Genomic DNA, 15,549 nt, shown 5'->3' on the forward strand with positions numbered 1-15,549 from the left:
CAACAGTGTTATCACTTACCATGAAATCCCAGAAGTTTCTGAAGTTATGATTCACACAGAAGAATAGTGAAGTCTACATAAAACGTGAATAAACAATGCTGTAAGGTTTTGCATACTGAAGGCAGGTTAGCTCTGCTGAAAAGGTTATAAAAGCTCCTGAACAAGGTGCTACTCTGGTAAGGAGAAGTATTTTAAACTTATTTCTGGGGCAGATTGGATGTCTGAGTCAGAAGTAAGTTTAAATATTTGTCCATATGGACAACTGGTTCATAAGCTCAATGGTTCTTCTTAGTTAATTACAGTAATGAGAAGAGTACTTATTTGGTTTTGTTTTTTTTAGTTTTGCTTGAAAGATTTTGCAAGTTATACACCCAGGCCTGATCTTGTAGGGTGCACATGTTCTATGAGCTGGGATCTGTGCAAGATGACAAACTGGTAAATTCTTTAAGGCAATAAAGAAAGACGCTGTTTCTCACCTCTTGGCACCCAGCTCCTGCGAGAAAGACTGCTGGCATCATCCTTTATTACCACATCCTGGAGGGTGTACAAAATGGGTCAGCTTCCTGATCCATGTCTGTTTAAGGGCTCCATTCATTACCTGAATTTTTTTGTGTTAAAAACCCAGCATGGCCCGTGTGCTAGCCTTTTTGGCCTAATTCATCCCACGACCCCACTGGAACTTCTAGCTTTCCTGTTCAAAGATGAACACTTGTGAAACTGATTTTTTTCAATTAGTAATTATGATTTTATGTGCTTTGAAGCTGCAGATAGGTGGTGGTACATCTACTGCTGAGATTGAAAACATTGATAATATTTTCACCCTTGCTTCATATGAGATCTAAAATCCTGTTGAATCCTAATTCAAACCCTTAAACAGACACTTAAACTTCCAGCTCAACCCTTCTTAAATAGATAAGCAAGCTAAACCCAAATTCTAAACCAGGTTTTGGGAAACATACTGTACATCTACAGGTTTTGATCTCTTATTCATAGTCTTACAAAGCTACAAAGAGCAGGTGAACCATGGTTGATATGAACAGAATCTATTAAGACTTACAGTACAATAAGGCACAGGACACGCATCTTGCACACTTGGTTACCTGCATCTTAATAATCCAACTGAAATTATCGTAAAACCAAATGTTAATTTTTAAGAAGTTTGTCTCAGGTTACTCTTCTCTAATACTTAAAAAAGGCTATAATAATAATTCTTTACACTTAAATAGTGCCTTTCTGGACACTCCACTCAAAGCACTTTACATGTAATGGGGACTCCCCTCCACCACCACCACCAATGTGCAGCATCCCCCTGGATGATGCAACTACAGCCATAGTGCACCACTACACTAACCACACACCAGCTATCAGTGGGGAGGAGAATAGAGTGATGAAGCCAATTCATAGATGGGATTTTCAGGAGGCCATGACTAGTTAAGGTCCATGGGAAATTTGGTTAGGATGCCTGGGTAACACTACTATTCTTTTAGAAAAACACCCTGGGATTTTTAATGACCACAGATAGTCAGGACGTCAATTTTACATAAAAAACGGCACCTTTTTACATTATCGCATCCCCATCACTATACTTGGGCATCAGGACTCACACAGACCACAGGATGAGCCCCCCCTACTGGTCCCACCAACACCTCTTCCAGCAGCAACCTTAGCTTTCCCAGGAGGTCTCCCATCCAGGTACTGACCAGGCTTACACCTATTGAGCGTCAGTAGGTTGTTATTTGTGAGTTGCAGGGTGATATGGCTGCTGGCTATGGGATGTTTACCCGAAATAATTTTGAAAAAATACTGTTCTTGAAAATTGAAAATATCCATTAGTTACAATAATTATATAAAACACATATTATATGAAAATTAAAAGTTATTTTTCTATACAAATAATAAACCCTATTAATCCTCACCTGAGTACTGATTTCCACCAAAGTTCCCGATGTAGTTTAGTAATAATTCTGATTATAATAATAATAAACCTTATTTTTTATAGCGCCTTTAAAGATGGCTTCTCAAAGTTCTTTACAGAATGACAACAACAAAAACAAACATGAAATACGCACAATGAAAATACACAATTAGAGGAGACAGTATATGGGGGTACTGAATACGGTAGGAGCAGAGGGCTAAAGAACAGAACCAATTAAGTAAAGGCTCTTCTAAAGAAGAAGATATTGAGTCTGGATTTGAAGGAGTTTAAAGAAGGTGACTTACACATAGAGTGAAGACAGGCTTGAGGGAGAGATAGGAGACCAGAATCAAAGGTTGCGAGGTGGGTAGGCCGATATCAGCTCAGACAGGTACTGAGGTGCCAAGCCATGTTTTATAGGTGAGCATGAGAATTTTGAAGTTGACACAAAACTTGACAGGAAGCCAGTGCAAGGACTCCAGGATAGGAGTAATGTGATCACTTGCACTAGACCTAGTCAGGATCCTAAGCTGCCGAATTTTGGACAGTTCTTCAATAACCCTAACATGACATAGGGAGTCTGACTGAAAAGTGCTTTCACATTGCTTTTTAAATAACAGGAACAGCTGGAGACTGATTTAAACTGATTTAATCAGATTAAACTAATTAAGTGATTTAATTAATTGATATAAAAACTAGAAAAAGGTGTGGGAAATCATGGTAAAACAAAGCAAACATGGAGGAAAATTAGAAACTGTGAACTGCAAATTTATGAAAGAAAATTTTTAAATAACAGTATTTCTTCCTTCATGGATGAAGAGTGACAATTCAAATTTGAAAATGTATGCTAACAAATGCTAAATGCATTGGACAGATATTCATTACACATGTACCCTTTCTCAATGGAAAAGAATGAGTAAGTAATTGTCATTCTGTATCTTATATCTTGAGTAAGGTTAAATCTGAATATGTAGCATTTTGGTTTAAGAGCTTCCATGTGGTGTTCTCTATATCAGGTTACAGTAATGGATAAGGAATTGTGCTAAAATGTACCCATTAATTATTTGTAACTGAAGGACACTGATGAAAAAGCCCACCAATCTTCAATACAACAGTACCAACATAAAATGCATAAGGGATGTGGTTTTTTTCAGTGTGTTGTGGGTACAATTTAGAGGGTCTCAGTCTTTCAGTATGTACTGCAGCTTAGTGGTAAAAATGATCTGCAGTAAATGTGTTTGGCAAATCAAAAATGGCGGTTTTACTGAACAATTCAGAGTTGTCAATTGTAGTCAAAAGTTGCCTGCCTAGTCAACAATGCTTGACTGCACTCCACCAGGCAGACGAATCTCACTGCATTGCCTTGAAGTTGCAGTCTGTTCAGTGAGATGTGATTGTTTTGTTAACCTGCTTTAAGAGAGCTGCAGGCCTCCTCAGTACAAAGACACTGTCAAATTTCTCATTCTCATGCTGCACGTGGTTGCCTGGGTTGATGGTTTATTTTAATAAGGACATTGCTATTCACAAGTGGTCGTTTGTGCCCAGCATGGTTAGCATTAGTTGATCAGTTACTTCTATAATTCAGCATTTAATATAGAAGCTAGTTTTAATTATATGTGATCCATGCCTACTTGTCTGGTGCTCCCTCTCATTAGCGGAACTCCTGCCAGTCAGACCTACCTGAGCTTGATTTACCTACGTGGAATTAAGTATTTTTTGTTAAATCAGCTTTAATAGGTTTTCATAAGAATGAGGGTGAAGGAATTCAAGCACAGCACAGGAAGAAGCATTTACCTCTCCAGTCATATCTCTTTCGAAACTACAATAAAACAGTTTGAATGAAGTGAGGGTAGTATTGGAAGTACTAATCCAGGTTATAGTGGGCCAAATTAACATGTTTTGGCAGGCTGTCTTAAGGTGGGGCTGCAATTATAGCCCCCCTACCACTAGAGGTCACTATAAAGATTCTAATTCTAAAAATGATTGTGTTTATTACTTGATAATTAGTAATTAGTAGGTTTGGGAATTTCAGATTCTCACATGAGTGCAATTAGGCATTGTTTGGTATTTCAAGGGTGTGCACAGTGGGAGTGCTAAGGTTTGTTTTAGGGAGATGGTAAGTGCTCTAAAAAAAAAAAAAAAAAAAGCCTATCGTAAAGCCTCTTGGACTTTGTTTGGGCCTTCTGTATGTACTGTAGACCCTTGGAATCACTTTGGATGAAGGTGGAAGTGGGGTTGCCAGAACCCCATTTCCTGACCATGCAACACTCCTAACAGGGCTTCTCGGTAACTCAGGTCCTTCATGGACTACACCCTGGTGATTCTGATCCTACTTTAATTATTGCTCAGGTCTCACTGTGAGGATGGGGGGAGGTTGAGATTGTACCATTGGGTACCATGTCTCATTGGGTTTTGTTGGTGGCTAGAAACTGCAGCACCATGGGACTTCCAATCAACTTGGTCTCCGTGCCATTGGATGAAGTTGCATTTTACCAAGATGCTGTATGTGTAGAATCTGGTGTGTTACGTTTTCGCCATAATAAACAAAGTAATGAACACTGTCTTCCATCCAAAGTGTATTGTCCAAGTTCTTTCACAACAGCATATGTCTAGATTATAATGTGGCTGTTACTGGAGTGTTCCCAAGCACTTGGGTTGAGGCAGAAGTCCATTTCGGCAACTGTAACTGAGCAGCCCTTTGTACAATCTGCTGTGTTCACCTATTTTAGTGAGGAGGCTGGAAAATGTGCTGTAAACAGTCTCTCACCCTCATGCAGGAGGGTTAACTTTTCCGTTTTGGAAACAACAAAATGGTCAATCAAAATTTGAAACCTGGAACATCGGGATCCATGTCTCGACACCACAGGACAAAAATAATACTCCACAAAAATAGGACATTGACACCGCCACACTGTCTCAAACTAAATGAGCTGACGAAGGGAAAGTCAAGGAATATAAAGGTGGCTATACTTTCTACTGGAAAGGAAAATCCTAGGGTGAATGTCGAATTCAGAGAGATGATAAATTATCAACCACTATCATAACTTGCCTGTTGGAATCAATTAATGCTACTGTATCTCATGATACTTTCTCAGATTAGCTGGGATGCCAAAGTAATTTTAACATAGTCTCTACTCCACATTCCAATGACAAAACCAAAGAAGATTGATAACAAGCTCAACCAAGTCCTTTGAGTATTCCTGAATAATGGCACCAGTCTCTGGAATGAAAACCACTATGAAGGAAGGAGTTGTAAATGTCAACTCAAACGGCATTGCTTGCCTTATCAGGTGCACAGAGCTGAGGTTTATCACCAACATCACGTTAGGGTGAAAAACGGGTTAAAAACAATCCACAGTGAAAACCATGTCACAATTTACTGTCATTGTCCCATTCATGAACGGGGCCAAATCCAGCTATGGGAAATTACAGAGGAATTTATCCGATGTCCATTACAGGGCATTATGAATTTTTCAACCTGTCAATTATAAGAAAACGTCAGCACAACATTTCTCTTTACATAGCAATGTTTCAAAATGTAACAAAGGCTTTTGACACAAGATAGTCCTGAAGTATGAATGCTGTCCAAAATTCACCAGCTTCTTCTTGATAACAGGCATGCAGTAAATCTCAGAAATGTAGCCATTATAGAGACTTCTGATGACTGGACAGGAGATCGGTATGGGTGTGCCTTCATCCTGACTGCTGGGGCTTGTATAAATGTCATGTTTTTTTAAATTTATTTTTGCTTTCATCCTTTAGAAATAAAGCAAAAATAAGTTGACTGGATAGCTGGTTGAGTATATTGTGCTTTTTCAGTAAGTCTTAAACCCACAAGAAGTCTTCATATGAAAGTACTGTAGTTCTGTTACCTGAATACCATTTTCTATTTTTAATTTATTTTAGCATTCTGAAGACTTGAGTACATGACTTTAAAGATACATAAAGGACATAGCTGTATCCGTTGTTTCTAGCTGTTTAGTTTTATTTTTGCAAGTCATGAGCAGCTACTGACAATGAACACAGGCTGCTTAATTTCATCTGTGTTATTAATATCCTACTTTGAGTTTTCACAAAGTCTTAACCTCAAAATTAATTTGGAAAAGTTTTTATACACATTGTGTTCTACAAACACAATACAGAGGATGGCAGATACTGAGGAAAGAGTTAATGGAGATAATACAGGAACATGAAGTGAAATTGAATGTGATGGCTTCTCAGATTTGTCTGAATTGCGGGGGATGTTGTCTAAAAGAGACTGCCTGAAATCTCTGTATTATCTTTTCCAAATGTCAATCAAATGAACACGAAGTGATAAAATAAAGAATATAATACATTTTGTGCTCTGACTTTTATTCCCACCTTTCTTCCAAGACAAAGAAGAGCAAGTGCACAAAAATCGGAAATGCGGATGTGTGAGCTGAAGGCTGGAATCTTCAGTCTTATTGCTTCAAGGATGTTTAGGTTCGGCTTCGGGGTTTTGTATTTCAAAAGAGCCATGAAACGGCCAATAATTTCTATACAATAAAATATGCATACATCTCAAATATTCTCTTTCACAATTATCCATTTCCACAATGAGCCGTTCCTGAGTTTGTAGTTTGGGTGTGGGGATTAAAAACCAAAGAATTTCATAGCTGCAGTAGAAATCGGTCGAGTTGTCACAGTAAAATATGGACAAAATACTGAAAGACCTGGCAGAAATGCTGAACGCCAATGACAATTTTTTGAAGATGCTCATCTGAAAAACCAAACAAATCGCTTAAATTGAAAGGGCTAATATTTTGTTAAAATGTTGTTTAAGGAAAAATGATGGATTTATTTTATAATATGGTTACATCGTTTAAGTTATTTATCATTAGGCTTTCCTGTGGGAATTCTTGATTACAAATTCCCATGAATACAAAGCAAAACTGGCTGCTATCAACAGATGATCTTCTGATTTTGAATAGAGCACTTGAGGAGCAGGTGCTTTTGTGTTTCAAAGATTTTGTTGCATTAAGTAAAGAATTTTTAATATATAAAAGAATATGTAAGAATTGCTTAAATATCCAGCCCCACATTAGGACTTTGCTGAATGCCATTAATGAAGAAGCATAGATCCCCAAATATCTGTTTTAAATCATTTCAGTGCCAAAGAATTCAATAAGCAAGTCTGTAATAAATAAACCATAACTTCAGGCCAAAATGCTGGCTTATATACAGCTGATATCCAAGGGCATCATTTATTTGAAAGTGTCACTTTGGATGCATAAAAACATTTTTACAGACAAAAAAAAAATGGTGACGCTATTTTATGCTGACTCCCAAACCAAAGGTAATGTGTGTAAAGATCAGTCCGAATTAAGATACAAAAAAATTAGTTTCCACTTCAGCAGGAGTGTAAGCTCAATAGTTTTGATTTTAGGCAATTAAGCCATGCAAAGACCACTTTTGCTCATGGACTCTGGTCATCACATGACAATAAAGGTATTGCTGCTGTGGAGTCAGTGCAACGAAGAACAAACGGAATACAGAATATAATGACAGAGAAAAGAGTTGAACCTTTTTTTGGTGCTAAACCGAGAAGACTATGAGGGCCCTTGATTCAAATATTCAACATCCTCGAAGGCTGTGAGAAAGTCAATCCTCTTATGTCTTCAGAATTAACACCGAAACGCAACACCACGTGGACATGTGTGAAAACTATGTAGAGCTGCATTTAATGGTAAGAAGGAAGAGGCAAAGGTCTGTGGGAGCATGACAAAAGCTACTCGGCCATGATGTGCAAGCTTACACGCTCGCTTCTTTTAAAAAATGGCAGGATTCGATCCTCTGTTCATTCAGGTACTAGCATCTAAATTAGTTAGATGGGTCAGATGGCCTCCTTTCAACTGTAACCTTTCTTCAAATCTTATGCACAGCTTTTGGCCGGTTTTTGTCTCGTGTTTATAAAAAGAGAACACCCTGGCTGAGAAAAGTGAGAAAAGGCAACCGTATTGAAATGAAAACATTTTCTTGTTTGACACTTTCCCCAAGCTCTGCTGAGCGTTTAGTGGTTAGTTTATGAGTAATAATGCCAGCCCAAAGTGAGAAGTGTTTCCAGATGTTTATTGAATATTGAGGATGAGGAGGCTAAGTCCCCCTAGCAGAGTGAAGAGTGAACCAAGATACAGCTGGGCCGGAGGAGAGGTACTTGAGTGAAAAAGAGAGGCTTGAGTACAATATAAAAAAATCAAGGAATGACGTTGGGGTTCATAATGATTTAGAGCAGCTGGGGTAAAAGCGAGTTGATTGTTGTCATCCCTCCCAACCTTCAGTTAAGAACTTCCATTTAAATATTTCTGGACTATTGCTAAAGTACGTGAGTCTGCATTTAATTAAAAGAATCAATAGGATTAGATGAAAAACATAAGGGGTCTGTTTTTTCTTACTAATTCTCAAAAGATTAACAGGCAAAGAATTAAAATAAATGTTTAAACTTTACAGAATTCCTTCAACTAGTAATTTTTACTATGAATATTGTGCATCTGGTTTGTAGTGCACAGCATAGGGTGTCACAGGGTGACAGAGGTGGGATTAAGACAGTGGCTTGGGGTTGTTTACTTGTATATAATGGCCAGTGTTTTGTTTGGTACGGTGTTTATTTTTCTCTGTTGTGTCCACTTCCCTCTCATTTCAAGGTTGCTCTGCTGCCCTGTGCAAACAATATAGCAGACACCAATCTTCACAGAACTGACAACTGATGTCAGTCAGAATGGACAGACGGTTTGACTAGTCGCCTGTCAATTACCATAGTGTGAGGTGTGTAGCGGTGGCCCGACATGGAGCAGACATAAGGACAAAAGAAAAAACATTTTGTTCATTCAAGTCCTGGAGTTCTAGTAAGAAAATGGATATAAAAGCTCCAACCAGCAGAGATACAAAGTATCCCACTCTCTCTTCCTCCCTTGCTCTGTTTCCATTAGCAGTATAGAGGGAGGCCATTTTGTTGTTCTTCAGAGAAACTGGAAGTGGTGCCATTTGGAAGACTTTTTTTTCATTTTTGTGTTGGTGGAGTTGCAAAGGAACAGGGAGGAAGGGAGAGAGGGGCTGGGTGGTGTGCATAGAGGGGTTCTTGAGAACTTATTTTCTCTCGTTACTTAGGATTACATTGTTAAGTTGTGGGTTCCTTGTGGATATCCTTTTTTGTTCCTTTTTTGAAGCTGTTAGATACGCTTTTTGTAATTATAGGAATAAAGTCACAGTTTTTAATCTGCCCTTCTGTCTTGTGGATTGTGGATCCCTAGAATTGTGGGAAAATGGATCCAGGCATCAGTATAATACCTTGGTGGTGTGGCTAGCCAGAGTTCTTCCAAATTGTCACTATTGTGACAAGAGTATAGGGGCATTTGCTGCCATAAAGATATTTTTGGACAGATTACCATCCATCCATTTCCTAACCTGTTCACCCAATTTAGGGTCAAGGGGAGCTGGAGCTTATCATGGCAAGCAATGGGAGCAGTCGGGGTACACCCTGGTTGAGACGCCATCCCGACACAGGACAGGCAAGTACTGAACAGAAGTAATTTTCCATGCTGGAATCCCTATTTCAGCGAATGCACCAATAGTATCGTATCTAAACATCCATACCATCACAGCCCAAGAGCAGGAGGCAGATTGAACACCATGGCGACACTGGCTACACCCGTAGATCCCCACACTAAAGCACTCAAACAGCTGGAATACCAAAAGAGGAAGTTGGATCTAAATAGGGATAAAGTTTACAATGTTGCTCTGAGAATGCAAGTGCGTATGAAATAAAAAAAAACACTTAAATACTGTTCTCTAGAAAGCAAGTCAAGACAGAGCAGCCGTGTCTACACTGCAGTGCTGTGCATATAAAACACACTGAAAAACGGCATTTTCTGACATGTCAAAATACATTTAAAAGAAAACCAAATTACCGTTTGGCAAAACACTTTTTATACCTTCTTTTGATCATTTAGGGATTTTATTACTAAGTAGTTTAACTACAGTATATGAGCAGTTTATTATATTTGGAGTTTTTCTTCTGAGTTATAGCCAGCAGTCTCTTTTATTCTAGGTCATTTCTTCTTCTTTGCTGGGCAAACGGCCCTGATCCAAAGTACCTTGCAATTCGAGGAACAATTGCGCAGGTAGAATAAGGTAAAATCATTTTAAAAGGAGGCCAAGAGAGTGTCACTGCAGTCTAGGCAGGACTGTACCAAAGCCAGTATTGGTGCTGCAACGAAAGGGGCAGATTCTGTGGATGTTGCTCAGAAAGTGAGGGGAGGCATTTGCTAGAGAAAAAGTGTGTTTTGGCAGTAAGAGAAGGAGGGGTCAAGAATGACAGTGAGTCTCTTGGCAGTGGAAGAGGTAGGATAAAAGATGGAGAGATCCAAACAGGGGAGAGAAAGGGTAGAAAAGAAGGTTACCCTGAGTTACATGAAGACGAAGACGTTTGAGAGGTTGTGTTTATAGTGATGGGAGTGTATCCAAGTCATACATTGAAACGTGTCTGTGAGGAGATCAGTGGAGGCAAAAAGAGGGGACGATTTGAAGATCATCAGCATAAAAATGATCTGAAAGACTGTGGGAAGAGAAGAAGGGACCCAACCAGGAGGTACTGTAAACATTTGAGTCCTCAGGACTGAGTCTTGGGGAGATTAGTTGAAAAGAACGTGAGGAGCAGAACCGGGCTTGAACAGTGTCAGAGAATTCCCAGGTCACCAAGAGCTGACAGTAGAACAGAGTGACCCATAGTGTCAAAGGTATCAGAGAGATCAAGCAGGATTAAGACAGAGGAGAGGGAGGTAGCACAGGCTGGGTAAAGAGAATCAATAACCAATAGAGCAGTTTCTGATGATGCCGAAAGCTAGACTGTATATGGCCAAGCAGCAAGAGTCTTATGAAAAAGAAGATAACTGGTAGTGAAGATAATGGGCCCTATGTGGTGGTTTTGGAAACGCGGAGTAAAAGTTTCCAAACCAATGCCGATGGTAATTAAAGGAAGCGCAGTCAAACAGGTTCAGAGCGGTGTTTTAAGAAGCCTGTTTGCAGATCCAGAATTCGTAATCCAAAAGGGAAATGCCGAGGTCCGTTAACCAGAAAAAGCACTAATCCAAGTTGTCTGCCGAAGTTCCAAAGACGAGATCCAAATACCGTAGTCAAAAGTTAAGCCGTTGTCACCAAACCAGGAAAGCCACACAAAGAAGACACAAGCACAGGTGTAGTTGAGCCCACCAGGAAAGATCCAATACTGAGCGTGGAATGAGCTGTGAACTAGGCTAAAACAGTCTGGCGAGTGGAGGTGTGTCGGTAAGGGAGAGATCCAATTGGTTATCTTGTAAAAGGCAAATTAGACCTTCCCCTGTAGGCTGGGGTAGACGCTCATGGGCGGGGTACCCTCTGTTGTCGGGGGACCGATCTCGTAACTCAGAGAGCTGGCGGGGAACTGTCTGCTGGAGTGTTTTAGGATTGAATGAGAAGAAAGGAGATAGGGAACAGCTCTGAAGAGATGAGGGGTCAACAATGCTTTTATTTTAAAGGGCTGGATAATGTTAAGGAGAGAAGAAAGGGCTGCTTGATTAAAAAAAATTAACATCTTAATTCTTCCCAGAAATGACAAATGAATAATTAAATTAAATATTTAATATATTAAAATTTCTTCAAGCTCATAAATAGTTCCAGTCATTTGTTCAGAAAGGTGCTATACAAAGTATAGTTAACTCACAGTAACCTGTATTCACCTGTGTATCTGCTGTATATACTATGATTCGACAAGGGGCAAGGTTGTTGACTGGGCCTAGGGAGGGGAAAGGTTTTGCAAACTTTTGTTCAAAGCATGTCCACCAGGGGGTCCACAACTTCATTCTCCAGAAAACCATGAGGTTGGAATGGTCAACTGATTCAACCAGTTTTAATGAAGTACTTTCGTATATAAAGATGTATATAAAGTGTATATATTTCATGTATATAAAGATGGCTTAATAGACCACCAGTATACCAAGAGTAGACCAAGAGTTATGCTTGATTTATTTTGATTGGGGAAAAAAAATAATTTTGAATGTAAAAAAGAAACTTTTGCAGACAAAATAGCTTGAAGAAAAGGAATGAGTTTGTTGAGTGGAATTTATTAATTTAGTCAGCCACCTGACATCCAGACAGGGCTCATTAAACTGAGATTCCAGTGGGAGTTAGGCCTTATTTCTTATAAACCTCAGTCTTTGTAAAAACCCAAGCATAAACATTTTTGGAAAATTCCCCTTCCTTTTAGTTTCTGTGTACTAACACAATCTCCAAACTGTATAAATGTAACAAAAATACAATTTACAGTGGTATAAAAAAATCACTTACTGCAGTAATTTACAACAGTGTTAAAATCATAAGAATATAAGTATTTCATTATTGCAATTTAATGATGAATTATAAGATCTAAAAATACACCAGTAACTTCTTATCTGTGAATCTTTTAACAAAGGTTGTGGAATTACCTCCGATTTCAATTTTCCATGGATTAGCTCTCTGTCACAACTGTCATTTAATTATTGTTTTGATTAGCCACAATAGGTATATATTAACTGTAAATGCATTAAAGTATTTGAAATAACTATGTAAACAGCAAAAAGTGATATAATATAAATTACAAATAATAAATGATATATCATGAATCGCCTGGCAACTAATCAGAAAATGTCGAATCTAGGCTTATAAAACCTAGGCAGAGTGTAAAAATGTTCACAATGTTGTGAAGTTTTCTTTTTTTCATTAAGTATCTTTGCTTGCCTCTTTGCCTTCATGTCTGAGATAGAACAGCTAATATGTGTATTTGTATTTTTCAGGTGTGATTCTTTTAATGCAGTGTTTACTGCTGTATCTAAACACGTTCCTAACAAGCTGTATCATGTACAGAGGGAAGCTGCTCAGATCTTAACTAAAATCTAAAGTGCATGAGCATAAACCCTTGAGGATTTCAGAATACAGTTCAAAATACTGCTGTTCATCTGGAAGGGACTTGAATGATTTGGCTCCTGACTACATCAGAGAGCTGTTACCTCCTAATACACACTGCACTCTTTGACTTCGAACATCCCTGTTGCTCTAAGGCTGTAGAATGATCTCCTCTCCCATGGTATGGTTGTATTGCAATCCAGCCAGCACTGTCGAATCTTGCTTAAAACTCACTCTTATATACTAGCTTTTAATTCTCTTTAAATTACTGTATTAATTTGTCTATACATGTCTGTTGTTGATTTAGTCTTATTGTAAAGTGACTTTGGATTATGTTTTGTGAGTGGTGCTACATAAAATAATAATATATCAAAAGGGATGGTAATGGAAGCAATTTCTAGCAACGGATTGGCTCAGAGGGGACAGGGCACTTGATTACAGAAGAGGATGAGGAAGAAAATGCATAGTGCCTTAGAATCACAGTGTTTTCTGCAGATTTAGAGCTCTGCAGTATCACTGCCTTTAGCTATGCAGGCCTTGAGGTGGATTGATACTTTCTAATGAGTTTCCTGATAACAATTGATACATGTCAGTACAATTATATTAGTAATATTTCAGTTTTACACACAGTTATTGTGATATGTAATTTGCATTAGGTACCCAGTGTTCCATGTTTTCTTATTGATTGTTTCCATAATTATTTCCAAGGCTGTACAGACACAGACGAACATACACATATCACACACAGGCGACCAGGTCTCCCACGTGGGCTGGATCTGGTGTAGTCCATTACTTTGCAGACCTCTATATGGTCTTCAGTCACAAAAAACAAAAACAGAAATGAAAAAAAAATGCGGGTAATATTTTTTGTTTATTTTTCCAGTCTGTGACACATTTCTCACCTATTATGCTGGCCCAGGGCCAGCCATCAGCAGCCTCGAATTTTGTTGTTTTTCTCCCCAAACATTCACACTTGAGATTTAGGGCTGCCTGGAGCGCTTATAGCTGTGGATGGTTTTGTACTGCTTGGGTTTCCACGATACGAAGGAGCATTCGGTGAAACACACACACCGCCAGATTCACAGAAAAAACATCCAGGCAATCTGGCACAAAGCAACAGGAAAGCTTTTCATTCATTTGCAATACAAGCAGGTTCCAACACCATTATTCTTGGTAAACTCAGATTAACCTACAGTGGCAACCAAATGTCGACTTTTTCAATCTGTGTTTACATTATGAAATCGACAATCCATCCATCCAGTCTCTAACTCTTCAGGGTCTTGGGGGAGCCGGAGCCTATCCTAACAAAGGAACAGGTGCAAGGGAGGATATAGGATGCCAGCCCATCACAGTCCAAACACACACACACACACACACACACACACACACACACACACACACACACACACACACACACACACACACACACACTCACTCACACCAGGGCTAATTTTCCCAGAAACCAATGAACCTACCAGTAAGATATATGGAGGAAACCCACGTGAACACATGGAGAACATACAAACCTTCTCCAGGTAGCACCCCAAGTATCTGATACCTTTGCTACCCACAATTTGGAATCATAATGTATTTAGCAGCCATATCACTCTGCAACTCACAACTGATAACCCACTGAAGCTAAGCAGGTGAGTGCCTGGTCAGTACCTTCTGGGAAAAAAAGTTGCTGCTGGAAGAGGTGTTAGTGGGGCCAGCAGGGGGCGCTCACCCTGCTGTCCATGTGGGTCCTAATGCCCCAGTATAGTGACGGGGACACTATATTGTAAACAGGCGCCGTGCTTCGGATGAGACGTAAAACCGAGGGCCTGACTCCCTGTGGTCGTTAAAAATCCCAGGGCGTTTCTCGAAAAGAGTAGAGGTGTAACTCCGGTGTCCTGGCTAAATTTCCCATTGGCCCTAACCAATCATGGCCTCCTAATAATCCCCATCTATGAATTGGCTTCATTACTCTGCTCTCCTCCCCACTGATAGCTGATGTGTGGTGAGTGTTCTGAGTGTTCCAGGTGGATGCTGCACATCGGTGGTGGGGGAGGGGAGTCCCCATTACCTGTAAAGCGCTTTGAGTGGAGTGTCCAGAAAAGCGCTATATAAGTGTAAGCAATTATTATTATTATTATTTAATGGGGATATTTTGCTATTGACTGACAAAGCATTTTATACTGTCACAGTAAAAACAATGTTCTATAAATCCTTCTAAATTAATTCAAAGTATAAACCAAAATAACCGAATGGCATAAGTATTCAGCCTGCTTGAGTCCATATTTGGTAGCCAATTCACCTACCAGTATGTTTCTGGAATATGGGAGGAAAACTGTGCACCTGGTGAAAACCCACATGAATGCAGGGAGAACATGCAGACTCCACACAGATAGCACCCCATGCCCGGAATTAAAACCCTGATCCCCAGCACTGCAGGGCAACAATGCTTGCCACTGCTCCACTGTGCCACCCTCACAGAAACTCAAAACCAAGGAAATAATCTAACATTATGGATACACACTGTTCCAGACAGACAGAATAGAAAGTGTGTGGGAGGTGTACTACTGTTATATATGGAAAAAGGGTATTCAGGCTTAGGAACTAAAACTTCAGGAATCAAGAGTCTCTGAAATGATATGAGTCAGACTTGTTAAAAGTATTCTAAAGGTACAGTGTTAGGCATATGCTGTAGACCACAAAATGCA

This window comes from Lepisosteus platostomus, chromosome 1 (assembly GCF_059453375.1).
Source record: "Lepisosteus platostomus isolate fLepPlt1 chromosome 1, fLepPlt1.hap1, whole genome shotgun sequence".
Classification (NCBI taxonomy): domain Eukaryota; kingdom Metazoa; phylum Chordata; class Actinopteri; order Semionotiformes; family Lepisosteidae; genus Lepisosteus; species Lepisosteus platostomus.